The 10,293-nt window shown below is 45.2% G+C and overlaps 1 protein-coding gene across 3 annotated transcripts in view; it reads left to right on the top strand.

Annotated features, from left to right (window-relative positions):
- Positions 1–1,355: 1,355 nt before the first annotated feature.
- Rffl (ring finger and FYVE-like domain containing E3 ubiquitin protein ligase) overlaps positions 1,356–10,293 on the top strand; it is a 62,953-nt gene continuing 54,015 nt past the window's right edge. For 2 of the 3 annotated variants that reach the window (XM_063268501.1, XM_006246974.5), the window contains exon 1: positions 1,383–1,516. The gene's annotated coding sequence lies outside the window, so the exon portion shown is untranslated. Of the gene's footprint in view, positions 1,517–10,293 lie in introns of all 3 variants that reach the window. The other variant, NM_001399574.1, reaches the window with a different exon arrangement.

Below are 10,293 nucleotides of genomic sequence, written 5' to 3'. Positions count from 1 at the left end.
AGAAAGGGGCAAGGGGCGGACATTCAGGTGCCAGGGGTCCCTAGAAGGTGGGACTCCCTATACACTCCAGGTTGGAGAAAGAAATGGTTTCACATTCCAGCTCTGCTTTTCTCTGCGTGGAAGCTCGAAAATTATTTAAAATGTAGATCCTTGCTGATAACAAGCAAATAACAGTACAGAACTTGCTGGGGTGTTCTGAGAACTGGAAATAGCTAAGGGCTTATAAAGTGACGGTCGGTTATGGATACACATATTTTAGCTCCGGTTCCCTTCTGATAGTCCTTATTTTAAAATACAAGGGGTAGCACTGTGGTAGAGCACTTGCCTAGTATATACAAAAGCCCCAAAATATTGAATAAATAAAAATACAAATTGCTCAGGAAAACTCTCTGCTAGGGTCTGCTAGTGGTCTCTGCTAGGGACCTGAAACATAAGAAAATGATGTCACTAGACACTAGCCAGAAGAATTAGCATTTATATGACTTCCGTGACTAGGCATCTTCTTAGATCACTGGCTAATGAACCCCTATGCTACCCTGGTGTTTTATGCTTTACTAAGGCCTTTGTGCATTATCTCATTTAATGCGAAGGCCCAACCTGCCTTTCTGGGATGGGGAAGAATTTGGAAAGGTTAAGAGCCTGCCAAGGGGTGCACAGCTGATGAGCGATGGCTGGGTGGTTTCTTAGTAGTCGTTTTCATTGTACTGTAACCTTTCTCAGCTGTGCCCACTACCTTCCTAACGTGAAAGTAGCCTATCCAAGGAGGAAAACACAGGTTATGATGGCCACTGACTTGGCTTTTAATATCTCCAAGAGACTTAATACATTGAGTCTAGGGTTCTTCCATTGTGGACTGGAAATCTGTCGTCTGTCGCGTACGATGAAACGTGAAATCAAGGGATCAATATTCAAACTTTACTATAAAGCTAGTTGGAGATCTTTTTTTTTTTCTTTTTTCTTTTTCTTTTTTCTTTTTTTCGGAGCTGGGGACTGAACCCAGGGCCTTGCGCTTGCTAGGCAAGCGCTCTACCACTGAGCTAAATCCCCAACCCCGCTAGTTGGAGATCTTAAGGGACTTGTTCAAGGTCACCACATAAGGGATTGGTGGACTCCACACCTTGCCGGGCTACCTCCCCGGCCCTGCGCCCGAGCTCCGCCAGAGGGCGCTCGCGGAGGCTTGCCCTCTAGACCGCCGCGTACCCGATTCCTCTCTATGGTGTCGCGGGCGCGGCGGAGCGGGGCGCGCTCCCGCGGGGGTGGGGGTGGAAGGTGGGGCCTGGCGCGGGGAGGGCAGGGCCGCACGCAGGACGGGCGGGGCCCACGCCGAGCCGCGGGGGACCGGGTTGGTGGGGGTGGACTTCCTGGGGCCGCCCGTAAGGATGTGGTGCTGGCACCCGGGCGCCCCTCAGCCGCGGAGTTGCGGCGGCCGCCGACCCGGCAGCCCCGCTGCCTGAGTGGCCGCAGTGGGGATCTGGGCTTTGCCGTCCCAGGTGTGGCCCGGCAGCGTCCGCGGCAGGTGAGGAGGCGGTGGCTGCGGCGGGTCGGGCCGGAGGATTGGGTGCTCCAGGCAGTGCTCCGGGGCGGAGGGGGGGCGGTTTGAGGATCCAGCTGCGCTCCGGGAGTGGTGCAACCCCTTCCAAGAACTTCCCACCGCCAGGTCACCCCACACCTGTCCCATTGAAAGTGCCGCAAAGCATTTCGCCTGTGTGCGTTGTAGCCCGGGACGTGTGTCCTCAACTTGTACCCAAGTGTCGTAAGAGCTCGGTAGGTCCTGCTGCCTCCTGGGGAAGGATGCATTTCAGTAGGATAGAAAACTGTCTACAGAGGCAGAGCTTTGGCGGCACTGGCTCTCTTCCTACAGGAGGACCCTGGAGATTCGGAGTTCGGAGGTTAGATGGGAAGTTTGGGATGCTGCTCTCCCCTCCTCCCTGCCAGTCTGCTGTCTGCCTTTTGGCAGTCGACCTCTGTCCCTGAGGTGTGTCCCCGAGGTGTGTCCCCAAGGCCACTGTGTGGTCCTGGCCGAGACTCAGAGGGAAGTAGGGCCCCTCTCCAGCTGGCTGCAATGGAGACATTTGACCCGGCATGGGGAAGTCTGGGTAGATCTGTGGAGCCCGCAGCCTTTCCTGGCATCTGTCTGTTCAGAGCTTGATTTGAGACTGGTAGGAAAGAAAAAAAAAACAACAGTGTAATTACCCCCCTTTTTTTTTTAAGCTTTTTTTTTTCCTTTTTTTGGATGGGGGTGTGTTATTGTGTAATCGAGGAAGAGTTCCACATTCCTCTCAGTCCACCATGGAGGAAGATTATTCTTAGCTCAGAAATGGGGTTTTACCCACAACTCATACTTTGTACCCTGGTTAAAGGCTAGAGTGACGCATGAACACACACTCCGGGATGCATGTGGCCTTCTAAGAAAGCACTTAACCTCCTTATGTATGTTTTGGCTGGTGGCTTGGAGAAGTGAGAGACTTCCTGTCCCCACTTTTGAGAGCCGTATGGTGGTTCTTGCCGTGACAGTTCAGTGTACTGAAATGTGGGCAAGGTTCGAATATTGTGGCATTTTTCTAGGAATGGGAGGGGACTCCTGGGCCCTGTTTGTAGAGTTCTGAGACGGAAGCTGACCATATTTCCTTTGTGGCAACTTCTTCACCCTTCCCTCCTGCCCACCCCCACCCCTATTCTTTTTTTTTTTTTTTTTTTTTTTGGTTCTTTTTTTCGGAGCTGGGGACCGAACCCAGGGCCTTGCGCTTCCTAGGTAAGTGCTCTACCACTGAGCTAAATCCCCAGCCCCTATTCTTTCGAATGCAAAGAAATAGATGGTGGCAAGTGTTTCTGAAACTTTTTGCATATTTGCTAATTCTGGACCACAGAATACAGTTCAAAAGTTGTGGTTTATTGGAGGACAGGACAGTAGCAGATTGGTGTGGCAGGGCTAATTAATAACTTGATAGTGTTCATAGATGTTCATGTAACAGAGGACACACACTCACCTTAATGTTTCTTAATCACAGAGCCCAGTGCATTAAAACTTCTTATATTGATCAGCTGTTATCCTGACTGTTTGTTTACATTGGAATCCAGGCCTTGCAAATCCACCAAATTGACCAATTTAACCAACTGTTAAAATAAAAACAGAAAGAGAAAGCTGTTCTCAGAAAGCTTAACTGTTTTCAAACTTTCTATCCGCCAAGCCGGTTGACCTAAGTATTTAGTCCCATCTACTAGAAATGCCTCTTAAAGGGATTTTCATTGACACGTTTAACAAGTAGCAACATTAACGCAAAGATGGTTTCTTTTCCAATCACGCTAGCCTTGTGAAGTTTAATGCAGCCACATCTGGCTCTATGGGCCATACCTGACACTTTCTGACATCATCTACATAAACCTAAGGAATGTTGGGGAGGGAGCCAGATACACTGGTTTTTTATTCCTATCATAGAATCTTTAATACTGCTGTTATTTTAATGGGAGATTAGGGACGTTTATCGCCAAACTTGGGCTGGTAATATGTTTACGTTTGGGGAGGAGAGGAAGATTAACTGCTGCACCTTACAGTCTGTCTTTATAGTTGAGAGGTGGAGTATCATTCAGTTTGATGAGACTAGACCGCTTAGACCACTGCTAGTGAGGTCTCACGGGAGGGGCTGCTTTACTTGCTTTTTTAGAATCCATTACTTGGTGGTGGCTACTGGTTATTAACACTGTGTTGGGGGATGGTGGTGGGGAGGGGTGGAACTGACGGCCTTGCCCCATACTACAGCCTTAGCACCTTGGTTATTTTAATTAGCTGACATCTCTGATTTTGGTATTTGAAAGGGCGATCTTTCCATACGCAGACTCAGACTCCCATTCTTTAATAGGGGAATGCCTTGGTTAACTTCTCCTTTTGTGACTTTATGTTAGCCATGGAGTTTTAAAATCCTAAAACCAGTTGGGCTCTCAGGTCTCATAAAAGCCATCTCAGATAGGTAATTGACTTCTTGTGTCTGTCAGTCTGCAGTCCGCCCTGTCCCCAGGACTTAACAGTTGCTGTTCACTGGACAGTGGTCACATCTAATTCTGTTAAGCTGGTCTTAGTCTAAACCCATTATCTTCTCTCTCCCTTCAGACGGTCATGAAGTGTTTCTCCTTTGCTTTTCATATTCATATTCTGGCTGAATAGTCCACGTTTTTTGGAGACCCCGTTTACAACTGAAGCAGAGCTAAGCCGTTCGTTAAGAGTTCTGCATGTTTTTTAAAACATTTCCCTTTTGGGCTGGAGAGATGGCTCAGTGGTTAAGAGCACCAACTGCTCTTCTTGAGGTCCTGAGTTCAAATCCCAGCAACCACATGGTGGCTCACAACCATCTGTAATGAGATCTGATGCCCTCTTCTGGTGTGTCTGAAGGCAGCTACAGTGTACTCATACAATAAAATAAAATCTTAAAAAATAAATTTATAAAAAAAAAAAAAACAACAAAAAACATTTCCCTTTTACAAAGCAAGCATAAAGTCTGCATTTCTTCTGGGAGAAACCCAGCTCTTTGAACCTGAGAGTAAAACAAAGGCTGGTTTTTCCAGCTTTCTGGCATTAGGAAATCTGTGGTAAACTTTTCCTTACTTTCTGATTTTTTTTTTTTTTCCAGTCTGGTGAGTAGACGGTAGTGATGAATGTTGACGCAGGAGCATTGAGAGATTCTCAAGTCTTCCTGTGTCATCAAAGCGAGGTCATATTATATTCAGGGTGTAGCTCTCTCCCTGGCTTTTTGTAAGGCGTTTCCTAGAGGTCAGCCACTTCTTGCGAGGTTCTGTTTGTAACCCAGGCATTCTTGAAAAATGCTGACCTTCAGGCCCCACCTCTTGGAGGTTTTGATTCATTCGGTGCTGACCTACATTTTGAAGCCATCTGATTTCCAAAAGGCTCTCTCTTCAGTTGCTTCTGAGGTGCAGTGCAGCCTAACGTGGGAATCACTGTTGTCTTGCATTGACAGGAATATATGTGTTTGCAAGTATATAAATGTGTACAATAAAAATACATCACCTGTACCTCAAGTCAGTTTGGAACTTTTTTTTTTGGTGTTGTGAGACCAAACTTGTCCTTCCTATTTAGTCCTGACTGTCCTGGAACTCACTGTGTAGGACTGCATGCTGGCCTTGAACAGAGATCTACCTGCCTCTGCCCCCGGAGTGCTGCTGGGATTAAATGCATGCACCACCACAGCCTAGCTTTTCTTAAAAATTTTAAAATCGGGGTTGGGGATTTAGCTCAGTGGTAGAGCGCTTGGGCAAGCGCAAGGCCCTGGGTTCGGTCCTCAGCTCCAAAAAAAAAAAAAAAATTTAAAATCGAAGGGGGAATACACTGAATTCTTTATAAATCGGCAGTCTCTGTGATAACATCACGATGATGTTATCCGGGGTGTTTGGTTTGCTAGAATAGCCCACGTCCTAGCTGTGACAGATAAACAAAAGGCTTTTATGACGTTTATGCTCATTGCCTCACAGCAAGGCCCCTCTGCTGTATTATCTACTGGGAGTCATGAGGGAGGGTTTTTGGTGAAAGTAGCTCTCTTTATCCCCAGTGGACAAATGAATGATAATGTGGAAGTGACTGGAGGTGTGACTAGGTAGTGGATGCAGTTATGATCAGTGTGGGATAGGAGAGATGCCTGGGATTTTCTGTGAAATAAAACCAACATGCTGGCTCTTCAGTTTCTCATCGCTGAAGCCCTTATTGAAGTTAATAGGTGCTTAATAAATGGTCAGGAACTTTTAGTCTCTGGTTCTTTGCTGAGATCATGGAAAGAAGGAAAGTTGCTCAAGTCTGGGAGGATCTAAGTTAAAACAGAATTAGGCACTAGATATATTAGGGAGTGAAACTTGGATTTAAGAAACAACAGACTTATTTTTGAAACCCAGCTTTTCACTTCCTGGCTGCATGAGTGTAGGCAGATTACTGAACCTCTGTGAGCTTGCTTTTTTTCTTTCTTTGTTCCTTTCAAAGATTTATTTATATATATATATATGTGACACTGTCATCTTCAAACACACCAGAAGAGGGCATCAGATCCCATTACAGATGATTATGAGCCATCTTGCAGTTGCTGGGAATTGAACTCAGGACCTGTGGAAAAGCAGTCAGTGCTCTTAACCACTGAGCCATCTCTCTATAGTCAGTCTGTCTGTCTCCCTCCCTCCCTCCCTCCCTCCCTCCCTCCCTCCCTCCCTTCCTTCCTTCCTTCCTTCCTTCCTTCCTTCCTTTTGAGACAGGGCTTTTCTATGTAGCCCTGGCTGTCCTGGAACTCATTCTGTAGATCAGACTGGCCTTGAACTCAGAAATCCACTTCCCTCTGCCTCCTAAGCACTGGGATTAAAGGCGTGTGCCACCACCACTCAGCTGAGGTTTTTTGTTTTTTGTTTTTTGTTTTTTGTTTTTCCTTAATCTACAAAATGAAAACATCTGGTAGGATTGTTCTGTGGATTAGAAGATGGGAAATATGCATATGAAAATTAAAAGAGAAAATATGCTCTTTGGATATTGAGACAGCTCGTTTAAATGCCCCTTTAGTTTTATCTTGCTGTTTTAGTGCACCTTGTTAAAAATACAGCATTTGTATGTAGTTTTCGTTTTTTTTTTTTTTTTTTTTTTTTGCCAGTGCTGTGACTGGTTCGTAGAGGTGAGTGCTGACCCAGTGGCATTGGGAGATCCTGACATCTCCTGTGTCATTGGAGGAACGACATATTATGCTCTCCGAGCTTTCAGCTTGGTAGCTTGGGTAGGAAGGCCCCAGAAGGCAGCATTCCTTGAGAATTCATCGTATTACACTTCAGTTTTTTTTTTTTTTCCTTTTTTTTCCATTGCTTCTCCACTTCAGTTTTTAAAACGCTAAGAAAACAGAGGATTGAATCCCAGTTTTCAAAGTTCCATAGCACTTGATGTAGAGACGGTAAACCTATTATATATGCTTATGTCACAAATACGTATGGTCATATTCATTCAGGCTTTTGTTATGTTCTTCTTGAAGTCGCTGTAGCTCTGGCTGGTCTAGAGTTGGTAGGCTGGTCTTCGACTCGATAGTTCCATCTGCCTCTGTCTTCTTAGTCTGAGATTAAAGGTGTATATCACCTGACTGGCCTCTAATTCTCCCTCCCTCCTGCTCTGGCTTTCCTTGTGAGTGCTAGGATTATCACCACACTTGTCTTTACAAACACTTTTATTATGTGTGTGAGAGAGACAGACAGACAGACTGACAGAGACAAGGTCTCTGCATAACCCAAGCTGAGTTTTTGTGCCTCTGCCTCGTAAGAGGTGTCTGGAAGTTCAACCCAAGGCCTCAGACATATTAGGCAAGTACTCTGCTGCTGAACTCCATCTCTAATACCCCCATATATATACATTAGATTTATATATATATATATATATATATTTTTTTTTAAAGATTTATTTATTATATACTTCAGACACACCAGAATAGGGCATCAGATCTCATTACAGATGGTTGGGAGCCATTGTGTGTGGTTGCTGGGATTTGAACTCAGGACCTCTGGAAGAGCAATCAGTTCTTAACTGCTGAGCCAATCTCTCCAGCCCAGATTTTTATATTTTACTTTATGTGATGACTATTTCGTCTGTATGCATGTCTAGACACCTTGTGCGTGTCTGATGCCCATGGAGATCAGAAGAAGGTGTGGGATCTGGAATTAACAGATGGTTGTAAACCACCTGAGGGTGCTGGGAACCAAACCTGGGTACTCTGTATGAGCTGTAAGGCTCGAAGTGAGTCTTAACTACCGGGAGACCGTCCAAGTGAGACGCGAGAACGGAGTTCGATACAAACACAAGAGGTCGAGTGACTGGAAGGCAACCCTGAATGGCTATAACAAGCAGTTTTTATACTTTTTAGGGGTACAGGTTACATCAGCAAGGTTACAGTTTAAACTTATTGGCTAAGCATATCGACCTTTGAATCTATTGGCTAGCAAACATATGACACGCATTCAAACTCTTACCTGGGACCAGAGGGTCAGGTGACTGTCAGTGCATTCTTGGGATTTTCAAGAGTGTCCCTGCTGAACTGTGGGTGGAGAATGGAACTTGGCCTAGCCTTGACCGGAGGTGGGAAGCTGGTACTTGGCTTAATCTTGACCTGAGGTGGTGGGTGTAAAGCTGTTGAAAGCCCTTAGGGTTCTTCACAGGAACTCCATAACCTACCTACTTTCTACCAGGCCAAGCCCCTTAATAGCTCTTACGTTTCAGTGAGAACTAGGGTCCTTCAGAACAACATACGCTCTTACCGCTGAGCCACCATTATCTATCTATCTATCTATCTATCTATCTTTCTTTCTTTCTTTCTTTCTTTCTTTCTTTCTTTCTTTCTTTTTTTTTTCTTTTTTTCGGAGCTGGGGACCGAACCCAGGGCCTTGCGCTTGCTAGGCAAGCGCTCTACTACTGAGCTAAATCCCCAACCCCTGAGCCACCATTATCTTCATCATCACCAGTCAGCTATTTTTGCTTTAAATTTTATTTTTTTGTTTATTTTTTTTTTCAGAGCTGGGGACCGAACCCAGGGCCTTGCGCTTGCTAGGCAAGCGCTCTACCACTGAGCTAAATCCCCAACCCTCAGTTGGCTATTTTTATGTCAGCTTGACTTAAGCTGGAATCACCAAGAAGGAAGGATCCTCAATTGAGATAAATGTCTGCATAAGATCAGGCTGTGGGCAAGCCTATATGGTAATTTTCCTAATTAGCAATTCATGGCAAAACGGCCCCTTCTATTGTGGGTGGGGCCATTCTTGGGCAGGAGGTCCTGGGTTCTATAAGAAAGCAGACTGAGCAAGCCTTGAGGAGTAAGCCAGCAAGCAACACTGAGGTGTTCCTACAGCATCAGCTCCTGCCTCCAGGTTCCTGCCCTGCTTGAGTTCCTGCCCTCACTGCTTTGATGACAGAACTGTTATATGAGACTGTGAGTTGCTTCTGGTTACGACATTTTACCAGAGCCATAGTAGCTCCAACTGAGACAGTTATTGGTTTGAGAGAGTTGTCCAGGCTGGACTGGCTTTGAATTTGCCTCAGTCTCTCCATAGCTGGGATTACAAGAGTGCATGATGCCTAGCTAAGGTATCTGTTAAAACCCAACCTCCCTTTTGTGTCTTTCCAGGAGTGCTTACCCACTTAGCTCTTCTAGAAAGTGTAGAAGGTTAAGGACTAAACGACCAGAGAATATGGGTGAGGAAAAATGAACCACAGGACAATTAGCAATGCTTTAAAACTTTTTCAGAATGAGTGGTGGGTTGGCGTGTGCCCAGAATTACTACCTGCAGGAGTAAATTAATAACATTATCTGAATTCTGCTTGGTATAGTTGGATCGTAGCCCAGAAACTCCAGATTAGGCTAGCAGGCTTTGAGGGTGGCCCTGATCAGGAGTGCCTAGCATTCGTCATGTCTCCGTGTTTCCCCTTCTCTGGCCTTTGTCTTTTTCCTCCCCTCCTTTCCACTTGCTGTTCATGCCATGATGACTCCGGGCTGGGCCCCTGCACCGGAGGCTAAAAGTGGTTGCTGGTTGCCCGCACCTGTCTCCCAGCTAAATGAATAGGCTCTTTTGTAGGCGGGGTGTCAAAGAAGCTGATTAGTACAGCGCTGGCTACTAATGACACAGCATATGGAAATCATGGGGTGATTTGGAACCATGGTAGGGTTTTTTTTTTCTTACACTATTTTTTTTTTAATATTGGATTATCGTACCAGCCGAGTTTTTGCATGTAACCTATGAATCTGTTCACTGCCTAAACAGACTAATTTCTGTCATATTGACTGGGAATCATTTATATTCTGTAGAAGTCCCTACCCAAGAGCCTTTGTATTGTTCAGTCGATGTCTAGTGTGTAATACAATTAAAGTTTTGTTCACTGAGCGCTGACATAATTGGTTTAATTTCTGCTCCTTTATACTTTCCTGTTGGCAGCTGGAAAATTAAAATACTAGATGTTGCATAAAACTGCTTTTTTGAGGGTGATTTTACTGTCAGTTGAATGGACTTAGGCCCCAGGGTACATTTTTTTTAAGATGTCTTATTCGACTTGCCTGTAATGGTCTCCTCTGTATAGAATTAATGTATTAAGACACATAATTGGCTATTTAAGCATTCAGCAGAGACAGTGTTTGGCCTTTTACCCCGCGATTATATTTTTCCTACATCTCTTTTGAGGAAATGTATGTAATTTTTGGAAACTCTTAAGTATATCACGGTTACACGAGCACATGGACGGTCTCACAGCCTGAAGACCAGAGTGGCTCTTTCTGATAAGCCGCAGTATTTAAT

The sequence above is a fragment of the Rattus norvegicus genome, chromosome 10, assembly GCF_036323735.1.
Source record: "Rattus norvegicus strain BN/NHsdMcwi chromosome 10, GRCr8, whole genome shotgun sequence".
Classification (NCBI taxonomy): Eukaryota; Metazoa; Chordata; class Mammalia; order Rodentia; family Muridae; genus Rattus; species Rattus norvegicus.
Note: the sequence above shows the minus strand (reverse complement) of the source record. Positions and strands in the feature narration are given on the sequence as shown.